We start from the raw sequence: 16012 nt of genomic DNA, 5'->3' as shown, positions 1-16012 counted from the left end.
GAGTCTTCCAGTGTTATGTGTTGATCCCGTATTACTTCTAAAGGGTGGGGTTCTCTAGGAATTTCTCCAATTCCCTCTTCCTCATCTGTCTCCTCATCAAATCTCTCATCTACATAGTCCATTTCTTGATATTCTTCGAGTCCTATCCCTGGGTCTCCCCCTTGAACCACTGTTGGTTCTTCATCAATCCACTCGTGGGCCACTAGGGCCTGGTAGTAGAGGTCGCCTTGCTGAAACTCAGCCATGGTGCGTGCGCGAGAATGGAGGTGTGATAAAAGTCTAGAAAGTGTACGTACGATGCTTATATCATATCCTAAAATACTCATATAGTATTTTACTTATTTAGGTTTGGTTCCTTTAAACTTTTGGATACAATGTTGGTAAGTTTTAGATTTATTGCTCACCATGATCACTCCCAAGCACATGTTGGTCGTATTTTGAATAAATGTAGTTGATCAGGCTATATTTACCCCCAATACAATTATATAACTGCCCGGGTTTAACCACGATGTTCAATTCCACTATAAACTTTTATAGTTTCTTCTCTTGATAATCTTCTAATATGCACACATATGTATGTAATTTATTTTTGTGACAACCATCAATTTCCGATCAAGTCAAAGTCAACCAAAGTCAACCGGCCAACTCATCTAACCCTTGTACATTAGGGTTTACACTATGTTACTATTGTACAACTCACTATTTTAAAAAGAAGTCATCGCTTGGAAAGTTTATTCGTTTATAAATTCTAAACCCTAATAGGGGTAAGTGATGAAACTATTCGATAAAATATTATTCTATACCCTTCGGGGGCATCTAACTATCATAACGAAGCTTAACGGGGTGTACGAACCTTGCGTTGCAAAGCTAAACACCCAAAAAGGTCACAAACAAAGTCTCTCTCAATCTCTCCCTGTCTATCTTTCTCTCTCCCAAATCTATCTAAGTATATCAAACCTCTCCCAAATCTCTTCGTGTATATGAAACCTCTCCCAAATCTCTCTAAGTATGTGAAACCTCTCCCAAATCTCTCTAAGTATGTGAAAACTCTCCCAAATATCTCTAAGTATATGAAACCTATCCCAAATCTCTCTAAGTTTGTGAAACCTCTCCCAAATCTCTCTAAGTATGTGAAACCTCTCCCAAATCTCTTCATGTATGTGAAATCTCTCTCAAATTTTTATAGTCATCCGAGTCATCCCGACCCTTAACTTAGCCAAAAACTACACAAAACAGAGACTTAACGTGAAGAACAGCCTCTTAGAGCCAAACCCTCTTAGGACCGAACCTCCCTAAGGAGTCGAGACTCCAAGGAACCACACCTCCCTAAGAGGCGAGGGCCCAAGGAACCAAACCTCCCAAAGGAGCCGAGACCCCAAGGAACCGAACCTCCTTAAGGAGTCGAAACCCTTGGAACCGAGACTGTCAGAACCGAGCATTGTCAAAACCGAACTTGCTAGAGCCGAAACTCGCATAAGCCGAAGCCGAACCAAGCGAACCGAGAACCCCCCTTTCGAACTGAACCTTCACCTTCACCTCCTTACTTCTGCGTTCGGTTCCTCGCCTGCGAATTTGTCTGACCAAACCTCTTTCTCGGTTCTCACCTCACAACCGAACCCTTCTCTCGGTTCTAAGCTTAAAGGACCAAACTTCGATCCTTCGTCCGGATCTTCGCTGATTCACTTGCTTTTCCCAGTTTTTGACCATTTTCGCGTTTTAAGCCCGTTTTTTGTGATTTTAACGCGGGATTTTCACCCAAACTTATATTTTGACATATAAGACCCCATATTTCCATAATCTAAACACATTTTCATAGAAATCTTTATTAAGAATAAAATATGGTGGGTAAGTTATTTAGGTGGAGTGTTGACTTATCCTTTGTACAAGAACACAAGCAACCTCCCACAATCACTCCAGGGCCATACCCAACCACTATTTCCCCATACCTAGTCAATCATTGTCCTCTTCCCACCATTTTTCCAGCCATACTCTTGATCAAAAGCTGGAAATCTTCATCCCTCTTCCCATTCCACTCCTTCTCCACCAAAGAGCAAAAAAAATCCATTCTCTCTCACTTTCTCCTACTAATATCGAGATTCAAGGGCAACTTCCAAGTTCTTCATCTACTTTTGGTAAGTAATATTATCCTTCATAAGGTTATTCCACATCTTTCTACTTAAATCATGGATATCTTACACCAACATCATCATAATTGTGTTAGATCTTTGAATCTTCAAGCAATCTTCTAAGTGTTCTCGAGTTGAACACTTCTTTTCCTCATCATCCATCTACTGAAATCACTCAAGGTGAGTTCATACCCCTACATTTTCATGTTTTCTTCAAGTTTTAAGGGGAGGATACAAGTTAAAACACCAACAACATAACTAAACTCAAACAACAACTTTCAATAGAAAACTTAATGTTCATTCAAGAACTATTTTGAACATCTTAAACTTTTTAGTATTCAAAACTGTATTAGGTGAAAATAGTTCAGGTTTATAACTTTAAAATGACTACTTGTACATGTCCATACGATGTTTCTACAATTTATGATGATTTTTACAAAACTATCTATCACTATAGCTACGAATTTGGACTAGTCTGTGAATATGAACATTTTCACACCAGTTAAGGACTTCTAAAAATCATAATAAAATGTTTGAACAAACTAGACACATTTTCTAAACTCTCAAAGTTTACGGATCTAGTTTTTGACCTCGTATGAATTTTCTGTGATTTTCTAAATCAGTGCAGAAATGGTAAAAACAAGTTCACAGATTACAACTTTATTAACACTTTGTAATTTGTTGAGCAAAGTGTAAAACCTTGATGTCTTCATATTTTCCATGAGTTTTCTATCTGGATACATTTATGTTACAGAAAAATGTTCACTAAATTATAAGAAATCTTTATCATTACAATTAATGCATTATGAAGCATGGTAAACCTAGAATCATTTTGTTATATACATTCTATTTACATAGAAAGTGAATACTACACACTACAAACATTGGATAAACTATAATAGGTGTAGTTTATGTTACATATACAATACAAAAGAATACATTTCTACAAAAGGGGTTTTCATTATCACATTACATAAATTTGTTAATGAATAAATTTGTGAGACATTCCCTTCACGTTACTTCCAAGTAACGCAACAAAAGTCCTTTAATTATAACCAAAATCTCTTGTAAGGAGAACATGATAGTTATGTATAGATATATATTGGGTTTGATAAACCCACACCTTAGCTACATGCAACAGCTAGACCAGCAGGTCTGGGGTGACAAATGTCATTAACATTCTGGCGCCTGAAGAACGTCGTATATAAGGCCAACTAAGTCATAGTATGGTTATAATAACTCACATGTGGTATTAACAAACATAAGATTTATGGAATTTCCATTTAAACTAACAAGTTTATGTCGATTTAAACTTGCATGAGTCAAATTTTAAATGGAAAAATACTAGCATACTATTAGTCTTGGCATTTTAGACTACAATACATTTTAGAGAGAAAATATGGGATTTTCTGGAACAAACACTACTTTTACAAGAAAGAATTCCAACGTTTCATTCTAAAAGATTCTGAACTCACCAACTTATTTATTGACACTTTTTCAAAACTACTTGTATTCTCAAGGAATCCGTAAAACAGGTAAGCACCGGCTTTTGAGGATGGAACGCTAAGGCATCAAACATTGTATTTTTGTCAACATAATGTAATTGATTTGGAAACATGTAAACCTATACTATGATGTAGCTTTTTCAATTATATTTGTGTTGGTTGTTTGTACTTTGAGCACTATTATAATTGTTATTATGATACTACACATGAAGTCCTCCACCCCCGGATGTTTCCGCCATCCTTGGTTTGGGGTGTGACAGATTGGTATCAGAGCAATGTTTATAGTGAACTAAGTATATCGAACCACATAAGATATACAAACTATAAACGCATTTGGGACTAAAAGTCTCTAATCAAACACTTTCAAATGACTATACTTTTAGAAAATAAACAGTTTCTTGGTAAAAGTATATGTACATGCATACATGCTTGCGTAGTGTCATAAATAGGAAAAACATAAAATAAAAGAGGAGGAGTTGTGCATTATGAGTATGCCTTGGGATATGTGGTCAAGTCTGGGATGGATATAGCCTGATCAACTATATCTGTCTGAGAAGTGACTTGCATATATCGGGGGATAGTCGTAGTGGGCAACAAATCTAACAACCTAACATCACCCTATAATGAATGCGCTAAAAACCAAACATAACATTTAAAAATACTATGGGAGTATTTTGTAACCTCATAACTTGACATTTTAGGTTCATTTCATATATCTTACACCTCTATTCTCATACAGACGACATGGAAGGATTCCATCTACCTGGAGACCCTTACTTCCCTAATAAGGGAAATGTTGGATGGCTCGAGGCAGAACCTGAGGAAATGATCGAGGAGGATCCTGAAGAAGACCCTGAAGAGGTTGACGAAGAAGAAGAACCCGAGGAGGAAGATGAAATGGAGGATGAAGAAGAAGAATCTGAAGAGGAAGAAGAAGAAGAAGAACCAGAGGAAGAAGTCATCAACCCTCCTTACATAGCCAGGGTGCCTGCGAACCGTTTCGGTTACAACAGGCATGAGCCCCATTGGGCAACAGTAATCGAGAGGTGGAGCCGACAACAATGCCAACGATCACCATATGGCGATCAAAGGGGTTACTATGACCTCAGCCATGGGGGACCGGATGACAGAGCCCTCCCCATCATGGTGCAGCATATTATGAATCTGGGAAACCATAATAGGGAAATGGCAGATCAAGTTCGAAATCTCGATGTTGTTACGAAAGCCACCGATGCACGCACCAGGGAGTTGGAAAAGGGACTTCTATCCCATGGACCAACTTATCGAGGACCTTACCGCCACTTGAGTGGAGGTAAGGGAGTACCAGGTGAGACACGCAACTATTGAGGAGAGAGTGATCGCGGCCGATTGCGGAGCTTCAGGGAGACTCGACCTCATCTAAAGGCCTCAGTGGACCAGATGCCTCCCGCCTCGAGTAGTGTTTACACTGCTCACATTTTGTTATAAAACTAGGATTTCAAGTATGTGTTGGTGCTACTTTTATTACAAGTAGGTTCGACCCTACGTCTAAGTGATTACACTATTCGAAGGGTCGTTATGCTGTCAAAATTTTCTTCTACATTGATGTAATGTAGACCTCCTATGAGGTCAAATTTTCTTAAGAAATATGTACTAAACTTACATCAATGAAATTGACTTGCATGTTATTTTGTTGATTAATTGGCATGAGAACTCATAACTTGATAATACAAACAATTGTAAATAAGAACTCTAAAATTCTTAAGTTGTACATCAAGGTTATGTGTAATTAAGGGACGGTCGACTTAGAAATGGTGAGTCCGCGTTAGGACCTGTTCCTTGTTTGGTTTTAGACTTAGCGCAGATTCATTAGGTTCAACGGTTTATTCAGGAGTGGATCAAGCGCAAAGTAAAACACAAGTATTCGGTTGAGTCACTATTTCTAAATTCATAATTCTAATCATGTAGACTTTTTTTTATGAATTGTTTACAATTACCGTGAAGTTGGGGCATAACACTAATAAAGTAGCACAAATATCACCCGACTTTCTCTTACTATTAATGACTTACCAAGGTTTTGTTAATTTTGGAAGAATTATGCCACGGAAAAATCCCAGACCTAATCGCAATGATCCACCCTCTCCACCACCATCTCCACCACCACCTCCGCAATTCGACCCCCCATATTTCAAGTTGTCGTAACAGCAGCAGTGGCGATTACAATGTCGCAAATAGGTACCAACAGTGTCAGTGGTTCTAGATCTGGCGCTACACACTCTAATCACGGGGACAGTGCGAGGCGTGTGAGGCAATGTTCTTACAAAGATTTCATGAATGGAAAACCTGATTCTTTCAATGGAACCGAGGGCATCGTCACTCTAATGCAATGGTTCGAGAGGACTGAAGCAGTCTTCAAAATCCGTGCTTGCCCCGAAACGAGCAAAGTCAAGTATGGTAATAATAACTCACATATGGTATTAACAAACATAAGATTTCTGGGATTTCCATTTAAACTAACAAGTTTATGCCGATTTAAACTTGCATGATTCAAATTTTAAATGGAAAAATACTAGCTTACTATTAGTCTTGGCATTTTAGACTACAATACATTTTAGAGAGAAAATATGGGATTTTCTTGAACAAACACTACTTTTACAAGAAAGGATTCCAACGTTTCATTCTAAAAGCTTATGAACTCACCAACTTATTTGTTGACACTTTTTCAAAACTACTTGTATTCTCAGGGAATCCGTAAAACAGGTAAACAGCGACTTTTGAGGATGGAACGCTATGGCGTTAAACATTGTATTTTTGTCAACATAATGTAATTGATTTGGAAACATGTAAACCTATACTATAATGTAACTTTTTCAATTATATTTATGTTGGTTGTTTGTACTTTGAGCATTATTATACTTGTTGTTATGATACTACACATGAAGTCCTCCACCCCCGGACGTTTCCGCCATCCTTGGTTTGGGGGTGTGACAGATTTGTTCAGAGTATTTTAGTCCCAATGTATTTATAGTTACATATTTGTATGATCAGATATGCCAGTTCAGTATGAACATTGCTCTGATACCAATCTGTCACACCCCCGAACCAGACGGCGGAAACATCCGAGGGCATGTGACTTCATCTTGTAATATCATTACAGTTTATATAATTGAATCATAGACAACATCATCACCATACATGAAATATAACAACCATCATAGTTTTACATAATTTCATTTGTGTACAAAATACATCACAAAATGTCAAATGTCCGATGAAAGAAAAAATACGACAAACATCCACATTTCCTTGGCGACCAACCTGTTTAACGAGTCTCTGAGAATAAAAGTTATTTTGCACATTGACAACATATATAATGTTGGTGAGTTCATAAGCATGTTTTTATGAAAAGTTTTGTAGTAGTTTGTAAACACCATAAAATTTGATACTTTCAGTAAAAGTAATTTGACAGTTTTATTTCAAATCTTGTATTAGAGCATGTGTGACTTTGTTTGATAATGTATAAAGAGAGTTTCTACGCAAATCCTATATTTTCTATATAATGAAAAAGTGTGGTCTTAACCCTAAGACCTGAGGGGTGAAAGTTTAAATGTGAATAGTAATTGTATAGTTTGTACTTTGTATCATGCGTATAGTATGTGCATTCCGTAAATTTATTTGTTTGTTATTCTCTATGTGAGTCGTTATAACCATGCTTGATATGACTGATATGCCTGTCATGATGTTCTTCAGGCGTCAGTTTCGGTAAGACATTTGTCACCCTAGACTAGTTTCATCTAGCTGTAGCAAAACAGCTCAGATGTGGGGTGTCAACTCCGTATAGATCTATACACAAATTCTCGCTCTCCTTCAAGGAGACTCTAATTCTAACTACAAGACTTATCGTGTACACTAGGTGGGTACGTGTGAAGGAGTGTCTCACAAGAGCCTTAACTAAATTTATGCAAATAATGTATCTCATTATTTAATAATTTAAATAACGTTTCGAGTATGTATTTTGACTACAAAGCATTGGTGATAAAAATATATTTGTTTTTATCAAAAACGTCAAAATATTTTATTGTTATCGTGGATAACTCATCGTTACCCTAAAGTATCGCGAATGACTCGAGTGTATTAAATTTTTTATTAACGGCCCAATTAACATAGAATGTGTCATAAAAGACCCAATTTGAATACAATTATCATATATGGCCCAATAAGAATGTAAATGGGCATATATAAGGCCCAATCAGAGTAGGATTACCATATATGGCCCAATAAATATGTAAATGGGCTTATAAGGCCTAATTAGAGTAAAAAATGTCATAAGGAGTCTGTTTGTTATCAAAATAATCGTTTTAGCTCAAATAGTACAAAAAATGACATAAAATGCCCACTTTTAGTAAAAATGACCCTTTTGGCCTAACAAAACCGAAATTGACAAAAAAGGCTCACTTTTTGCCAAAAATTCATATATATTTGGCCCATTAAAGTCGAACATTACCACCAAGGCCCATTTTTGTTAAATATAACATTTTAGGCCCAATAAAACCGTGTTTTTTCAAATAAAGGCCATTTTTATGAAAAATGACAGTTTTGGCCCATAAAACTGTGAGTTGTCAAATAAGGCCCACTAAACCGTGGGTTGTGAAATAAGGCCCATTTTTATAAAAAACAAAATAACACTTTAGGTCCAAAATAACTGAAAATCACACTAAAGACCCATTTTGGTTATCTTTATTGTTAAGTGTGGTCCTTTTGTATACTTTCTTTAGTTTTCTAGTAACTTCTAACATGTTTAATCTTTCCAAACAACATAAAAAGTTGCTTCAAGTAGATTTCTTACTAATATCACCATATCTTGGATGATATTTCGAATTTGTGAGTGTTTAACATATTTTCATGTCATATTCACTCAACATAACATGAAAAATATACACATACATGCATAATACTAAGATTGACCACAAAACTAGCTTGTATTCTCCCCCAAAAGATAGTAAAACTCGAAAACAAGGGGGTATGAAGCTTACCTCGGTGTTAGATCGGTTTTGAAGAGCAAGTAAATATGATTTTTGGCTTAACTTGCTCCTTTAAAGAGATTTTTAAAGCTAAGAGAATTCTAGGATTATAAACACGAATATATGGTGGTTTTGAGAAAAGATCTTAGCATAAGATGGAGTTAAACAACTTGAATGTGAAGTAACTTACCAAGATTCTATTTTTAAAGACCTTCTTGAGCTAATACACACAATCTTCGAAAATTTAAAGGGAAGGATGAATAAATTTCTTGTGTTCTTGAGAGGAAAGGAATTAAGTAAGTAAAGTTTGAAGTGAAGAGTGGAGAGAGGTGGGAGGTCTCGGCCAAGATAAAAAGGAGAGTGGGAAGCGGGGAAAGATTTGGTGGTATTTCCATGTTGGTTTAACATTTAAAGTTTAGAAGTATGGTGGTTAGTGCATGGATGTCCTCTAAACAAAGGTGAGGTGTCAAACACAAGTTAATCCCTCATTTATCTTTTTTTATATAAAAACCGAGAATTAGGAGAAGGAAAGAAAGAAAAGAATATTGGGCTTGGATTTAAAGTGTAATTGAGACTACATTGGCTCATTATGGATTTTTCGGTTTTGAAAGCTAAGCATAAATGATTTCTGGCATAATGAAGGGTCCATGAAGAGTATTGGCCCATTTAAGTTTCCAATTAAATCCTCGTGGCTCAATAAGGCCCAGTTGGAGGTTCACGGCACAAAACTATTTTGATGAAGAGTTTTTGGTCCAACTATGGCCCAAATAATGATTTTTTTGATCCATGTGGGCCTACATACGGGTTTGCAGCCCAATAAGTTTAAATAATTGGGCTTTTGGCCCATAGGAAACAAATTAAGAGGTCATCGGTGGCCCACGAAGGGTCTTATGGCCTAAAATACTATTGCTTAATAAACTTAGGTCCAACTGGGGCCTAAATATGGATTCTTGGCCTAGAAGAACCAAGTTGAGGGGTTATTGGCCCATTAGTCCTAATAAGAGAGTCCTAGTCCATTAAGAGGTTTAAACCGGGAAGTTTGGGTTAAAACCCAAAGTTGAGTGAATGCAGCGTATTGAATTAGCTTTAGAGCTTTCACGAGAAATTTTCGACTTGAATTGTCAATCTTTAAATGAACAAACTTGTATTTTGATGAAATTTGGCTTAAATCAAAAGTAAGGTTAATAGATTACACAAGATGTTGTTTGCACATGGATAGAATTTCCTAGCCCTAAAACGCTAGTTGTGAAAACTAGATAATATGATTGTATTCTGTATGCTGATGCAATTGGAGAAATCATATATGTCATGATTATGCATAAAGGCCAAATAAGTCGTATGCTTATAGCATGTCGATGATACCAGTAGAATCCGAGAACAAGTTATTGTGTGACTTACAGGAACATTCTAAAGTACTTGCGAAAACTAGAGAAATATTCCTAATATGCAGAGTATTTGAAAGAAAGTTATGTTTAAAGCTGTTACACATGTGCTAAATTTTCAAGTAAATTGAGATGACTCTCATTCACAATCAGGTGTGTCCTCATTATGAATGAACATATAATTACATGTATAGTGGTTCTATATAGATTTTAATTATAGTTACACATTAGACTTAGAGTACCTCATGGTTTGGAGAACCACATACAAATAAGATTAATGTATAGCTCATTATGACTATGAGTAATCCCATCACACGAGTATTGGTATCTAAGTCATATTTAAGCATCTAATTCATTATCAATAATTTTCTTTATATATGAGTTATATATAAAACTGAAAATGATTGTATTCGCAAAGTTTACATAAATAAAGTTTGTCAAATCTATTTAACAAAGTTGTTTCATTAGCTAAAGCATGAAAGTCAAGTTGGTGCTATAAAGCGTTGTTGATACAAATAGATGTATTGTCTCAAATTTAGTATTTGGATATTGGAATAATAAAGCAACATATATTGTAATAAATGATACATTAGATATGAGTCTTTCATTAAATAATTGTTGCGTTCTATATTAGCATGTTTAAATCCTTGAATAACTAGGCTATTCTAAATGTCCATAGTCATTCATAGTTGTGGGAACACTTAGGAGGTAAGGTTAATATGAGTGGATTGGTGGATTCTCAAAGAGATGAGAATGGAAAAGAGCTGCTACCAAATTCATAGGTACTTGATTGGGAGAATAAGTATTGGACTTGACCTACATCAAAACCACTTTATGGATCGTAATTAAGAGTGATGTTTTGGTCAAGGTTGTATCTTTTTAATCTTAGACCTAAGATACATATTTTAGGACTTGAAGTGTAGGAATTGTTGTGCTTAGACATGGTTTACCGTTGTTTCGTAAAAAGCAGTCATAAGGGCCATCGTTGGGTATGACATGTACTACATTGATAGACATATGTAGTCAATATGATCTTTGTATTCTTAGACTTGAGATACATATTTGGGACTTGATGTGTAGGAATTGTTGTATTTTGACATGGTTTAACGTTGTTTCATAAAAGGCAGTCATAAGGGACATCGTTAGGTATGACATGAACTACATTGATGGGCGTATGTAGTAAAGATGGGATTTGTACCTCTTATTCATTAAGAGCATGACATCTAAGGCCTTAGTTAAAGTTTAGCAGTAAATGAGATTGCTCGTGATCCATATCTCATTTTTGACATGATGTTTGAGACAAAGGAATAATTGATACCACACCTTTAGTAACAATTGCAGCTTAGAGCTCCTGGAATTGGCTGTTGATGAGATTGCAGCTTTCATATGTTGTTAGGGGTAGTTGCCCGTTGCTAGATGTCAGCTACTGTCTATGTCAGTCTATAATGAATCTTGTGCAAGTGGGAGATTGTCGGATCTATATGCCCAAGAATCATTATGGAATGATATTGCTAATAATATATGATCTTATATGGTCACACATTTATCAAGTTGACACATTTTGTATATTTATTATTAATATGATTATTAATAAATAATATAAATTCTTATATTTTAACTAGGAAATAATTATTGTTTATGAAAATAATAATTATAAGAGAGTATTACTAGTTATTATTCATAAGGTATTGATGTGCACGAAAGTACCCACTAATTTTAATATTTATAACCTAACAAACTTAAACTAACTATGCACTTATAGGCAGTGTACCTAGTCAGATTACAATATAGCTTGGGTAAGTCGGGTGTCGATCACAGGGAACGGTGTTACTAATTAATATACTTGCTATCAAATTAACCTAATTATTAACAAGTTTAGAAAGGGGTTTTATCTGATTTTACAAGATCAGACGAACTTAACACAAATTCAGTCAATTAAGTAAAAACACTCTTGTCTAGTTTGAATCCACTTTGTACTTATGGCTAGCTAATGATTATGGATTATCAAGTTGGTTGTAACTGTATTAGTAATTTAAGTCTAACTTTACCAATAATTGATTAATTAATGTCAAATTATGTATGGTTACACACAATTAAACACATAGCTAATTATGAATATGAATATGCTATGTAAGAATTATTATGCAAACGCAATTATAGTCACAATCCACGTTCTCTAACACAACTAAGTTTATTTACTATAATTACTAACTAAGATTGGTCAATCCTAGCTCTAATAATTTAATGTTCATTAAATCACTAGGTAAACAAGTTCATGCAGTTAATGGTCACTAAGCTACACAGAACATGGAATCAAGCAACTAGAGAAACAAATGCAAGCATGCCAGCTAACTATAAATCCAACACAAGCAATTCACCAACTAAATAAATCCATAAAAATTAAGTTATTCATAAGTTGGAAGCTTCATCTAGCTAAACAAGAGCAGCTAGATTCAGTTGCTCATAATAGCAACTAACACTCTCACACAAATCAAGGTATATTGAAACATGTTCCTAAGTAACAATTAAATAACCTAAATTATAGACCTTCACTCTTTTGGTGTTGAAAGCTTCTTCCCGGGACTTTTCTTCTGCTCAAAATCGCCTTTAAGAATACCTTTTTCTGGCCAGCCAAAGTCTCTCTTCGTCATAACCAAGATTGCTTAAATATCCTCAAAAATATCGTGCCACGTCGTGATCCCCAAGCAATCTGTATCAGGCAAGGACTCTTTCTTTACGCGATCTTTATCTTCTAGAATACTCATGCCATATCGTGGGCATCCATGCCACGTCGTGGTTTTAGTAATTTTCGTGGATTTATTCATTTCTTGTATTCCAAGTCTCCGATGTTCTATAAATTGTCACTTTTGGTCCCCCTCTTCAAAAATACTTCTAATTGACTGAAAATAACAATTTAAGGTCATAAGTATCATTATTCTAAACATATTATCAACTTATTAATAAAAGTGTACTTAGATATTGCCTAAAAATAGGTATAAATATGGCAATATTAAAATACCCCACACTTAGGCTTTGCTTGCCCTCAAGAAAATCTAAACTTAACCCTTTATTACTAACATCACATAGGACAATCCGATTCCAGCTCAGCCATTATGCCAAGACCTCAATGCATGCATTTGTGTCTATATTTTTCCTAAAGTACCCGACCATACTTTAAATACTCACAATCTTCATAAACACTTGCCCACTTCTTCCGAACAATGCTCATTTTATGCATCCCTCCGAATCCATCCTCAGAAAACCTCCTAACCTCAAGGTATTTTTGGTTGAGCAACCCAAGCATACATAATCTAGAAAATTACAATTTATGATACCACTATGGAGCTCTTTTGAATTTCTTTACTTCATTGACAATTTGATCTTTGATTTCTTTGAATTCGCACCTTGTTTGATTTGATTTCTGGTATCTTCAACTTTTTGAATTTCTTCGGAATTTTGATCTTTTGATCTTCACTTTAGTTGCTCCAAAATTCTTCAAACTTTTTCTTGTAATTCTCTCTCTTTTTTTTTAATATGTAACTCACTTTTTTCACTCAAATCCTACATGCTTAAGCAGGGGCGCTCAACTTCAACCTTTATTGGTTAACGATAATAATTTTCCTGGGTACGTTTCTGGTATACGATGCTAAACATATTGCATCCCTCAAACTAAGTGAGGTTGTGTTTTTGTTCCATGATTTGACTAAAATAAAGGAAGCCACAAATGCACTATATCGTGTGTTGGCTCAACTAAACATTTGAACTTTTATCGGATCATCCCAAATAACATCAGCAACTACAGTTCAAATTATTATTACTAGATTTAATTAAAAGCTTCAAATTTTACCATTATCTAGCAATTTACTTTTTCTACCCCCTACCCCACACTTGACACTTATGTCATACAATGCCCTCATTGTATGCATAGACTAAATCAAAATTGAGAAAAAGGGAGAAAAAGGAACAGACTCCCCTGGGATAGTGGTGTGCGTATCTCCAAAAGCGTGGAAAACGTTCTTCTCGAACAAAGACCTCTCGAAAATATAAAGTTGGTGTAGAACTGGATGAATATGTAGATAAACCACGAACATAACTCGAAACGTCAATTCTTCAAAGTGGGTGCAAATATGTAGAAAAATGTGGGAAAGTATGAAATGATTCACGTCGTGGTGGAGAATGCCATGTCGTGACCTTAGATCAAAAAGCGAACAGAAGGCTTTTGCAATTCTTCAAATTGGATGAAAGCCACGACGTGGTGTAAGAAGCCCACGTCGTGGAAACTGAATGTCAGAAAAAATATGCTTCATTGCTTTACTCATGCTAGCAGCTTGACCAGTATCTAAATGGGTTAAGACTCTTCTATGTAATAGACGTCCCCAACTGTAACCTCTCCCCCTCTAACGTACCCCACACTTATCTTGAATTGTGGGTTCCGACTCATGACTTTAACTTTCCTTGACACGACTAGACAAACACAGCTCTTGAATTGTGCTTCTGAAAATTCCAATGCTAATCTAAAAAGTGAAACAATCCAAAAGAAATAAAAGAGTAACATCATAGATTAACAAAGTCTTACATCACAAACCAAAGTCAAACATAAAAAAAACTACTTAAAACAAAAGAAAAGAAACTAAAGAGAAAAGAAATTCAATCATCATCTCCTTGTCCCTGTGCTCCACTCGGTCTTGCACCATCATTCTGCGGATTCTAAAGCTCCTCCCATGTTGGAAAATAAGGATAATGTGGTGGCATAGAAGGTGGCCGTGTCACACCCAAATGCGAATAAATACCCTCAGTAAGCTGGGTATTATAAATAGCATGCCCCGGAGGTTATCCAAATAAGTTCCTACCCGACTCTGAAAAGGGTTGGTGGGTACTCCTTGAAATTGCTGTGGAGCAGCACGCTCTATCTCTCTATCTCTCCTCTAGCTCGAACATTTCTTCACCTCGGTCTGGCAGGTGGTTACTCTGGTTGCGCCTCCTCCTGCTCGTCATCTACTAGCGGTATAACAAAACCGCCCCCGACATTCACCACTACCCGCATAACTCCCAAAACTTGAGTGGTTAAATCAGTGTTCGGGAATCGGGTAAGATTCCTCACAAAGTCGTGAGTCAAAATATGATACGACCGAGCAAGGCGAGTAACCAAATGTCCTCCCGTAATCGGACTCCCAGGCCTAGAACTGGCCGCTTTCTTCCCCATGAACCTCGCCAACATATATGGTAAATCACAGCAAACCCCAGGGGTAATAAGACTCCACAGATAGAAAAAATTCTGAATAGGAACTTTATCGCCATGATGCTTGTGATTTATAGAAAAAGTGATAAGGCGATGTAGAAATCGGAAAACAGGATTCCGAATTTGTGACTCACTAGAGTCACGAGTATTATACTCATGGTTGGAAATACTCCGCCAGAACTGGACATCCATAATATCAGGATTAAATCCCCGAACACACCCATGTAGAAATGGTATGAAAAATGGAGATTGAATCTCCACCTCCGTATAAAGTCCCATTCGCCAAGCAAACTCTCGAAGACTACACTCCTTATAAACACCGCCCAACTGGAACACAAGTGCCCAGTTGTAAGTAAAGTCAATGGTGCGTTCCTCGAAGCATACTGTAGAGAAAAACTCCACCGATAACTCCCGGTACACGGGTTCTTGAATCGCGAATAAATTCCTCCACCCGTGACAAGTGAAAGAAAAATGATCCCCTTCGTATGTTTTTGTCCAATATCGTTCTAGCTCAGCAACCATTCCGACACCACCGAGCCATCCCCAATCGACAATCGGAGCTATCGCAAATTCTCTGTTGTACAACCATCCCAACCGATTTTCATATGTAGTCAATAATCGTCGGGGAATGTTTTTTGGAAACCGATATAAGGGATGAATAGTCGCCACATCAATCGGATTTTCCTTCTGTGGAACAGCCCTACGAGGTCCTATTTCTGCAAATAAAATCAAACCAAAGCAGCAAACACCCAAAGCATTA

The sequence above is a fragment of the Lactuca saligna genome, chromosome 4, assembly GCF_052625555.1.
Source record: "Lactuca saligna cultivar CGN05327 chromosome 4, ASM5262555v1, whole genome shotgun sequence".
Lineage (NCBI taxonomy): Eukaryota > Viridiplantae > Streptophyta > Magnoliopsida > Asterales > Asteraceae > Lactuca > Lactuca saligna.
This window is presented reverse-complemented; position numbering follows the sequence as displayed.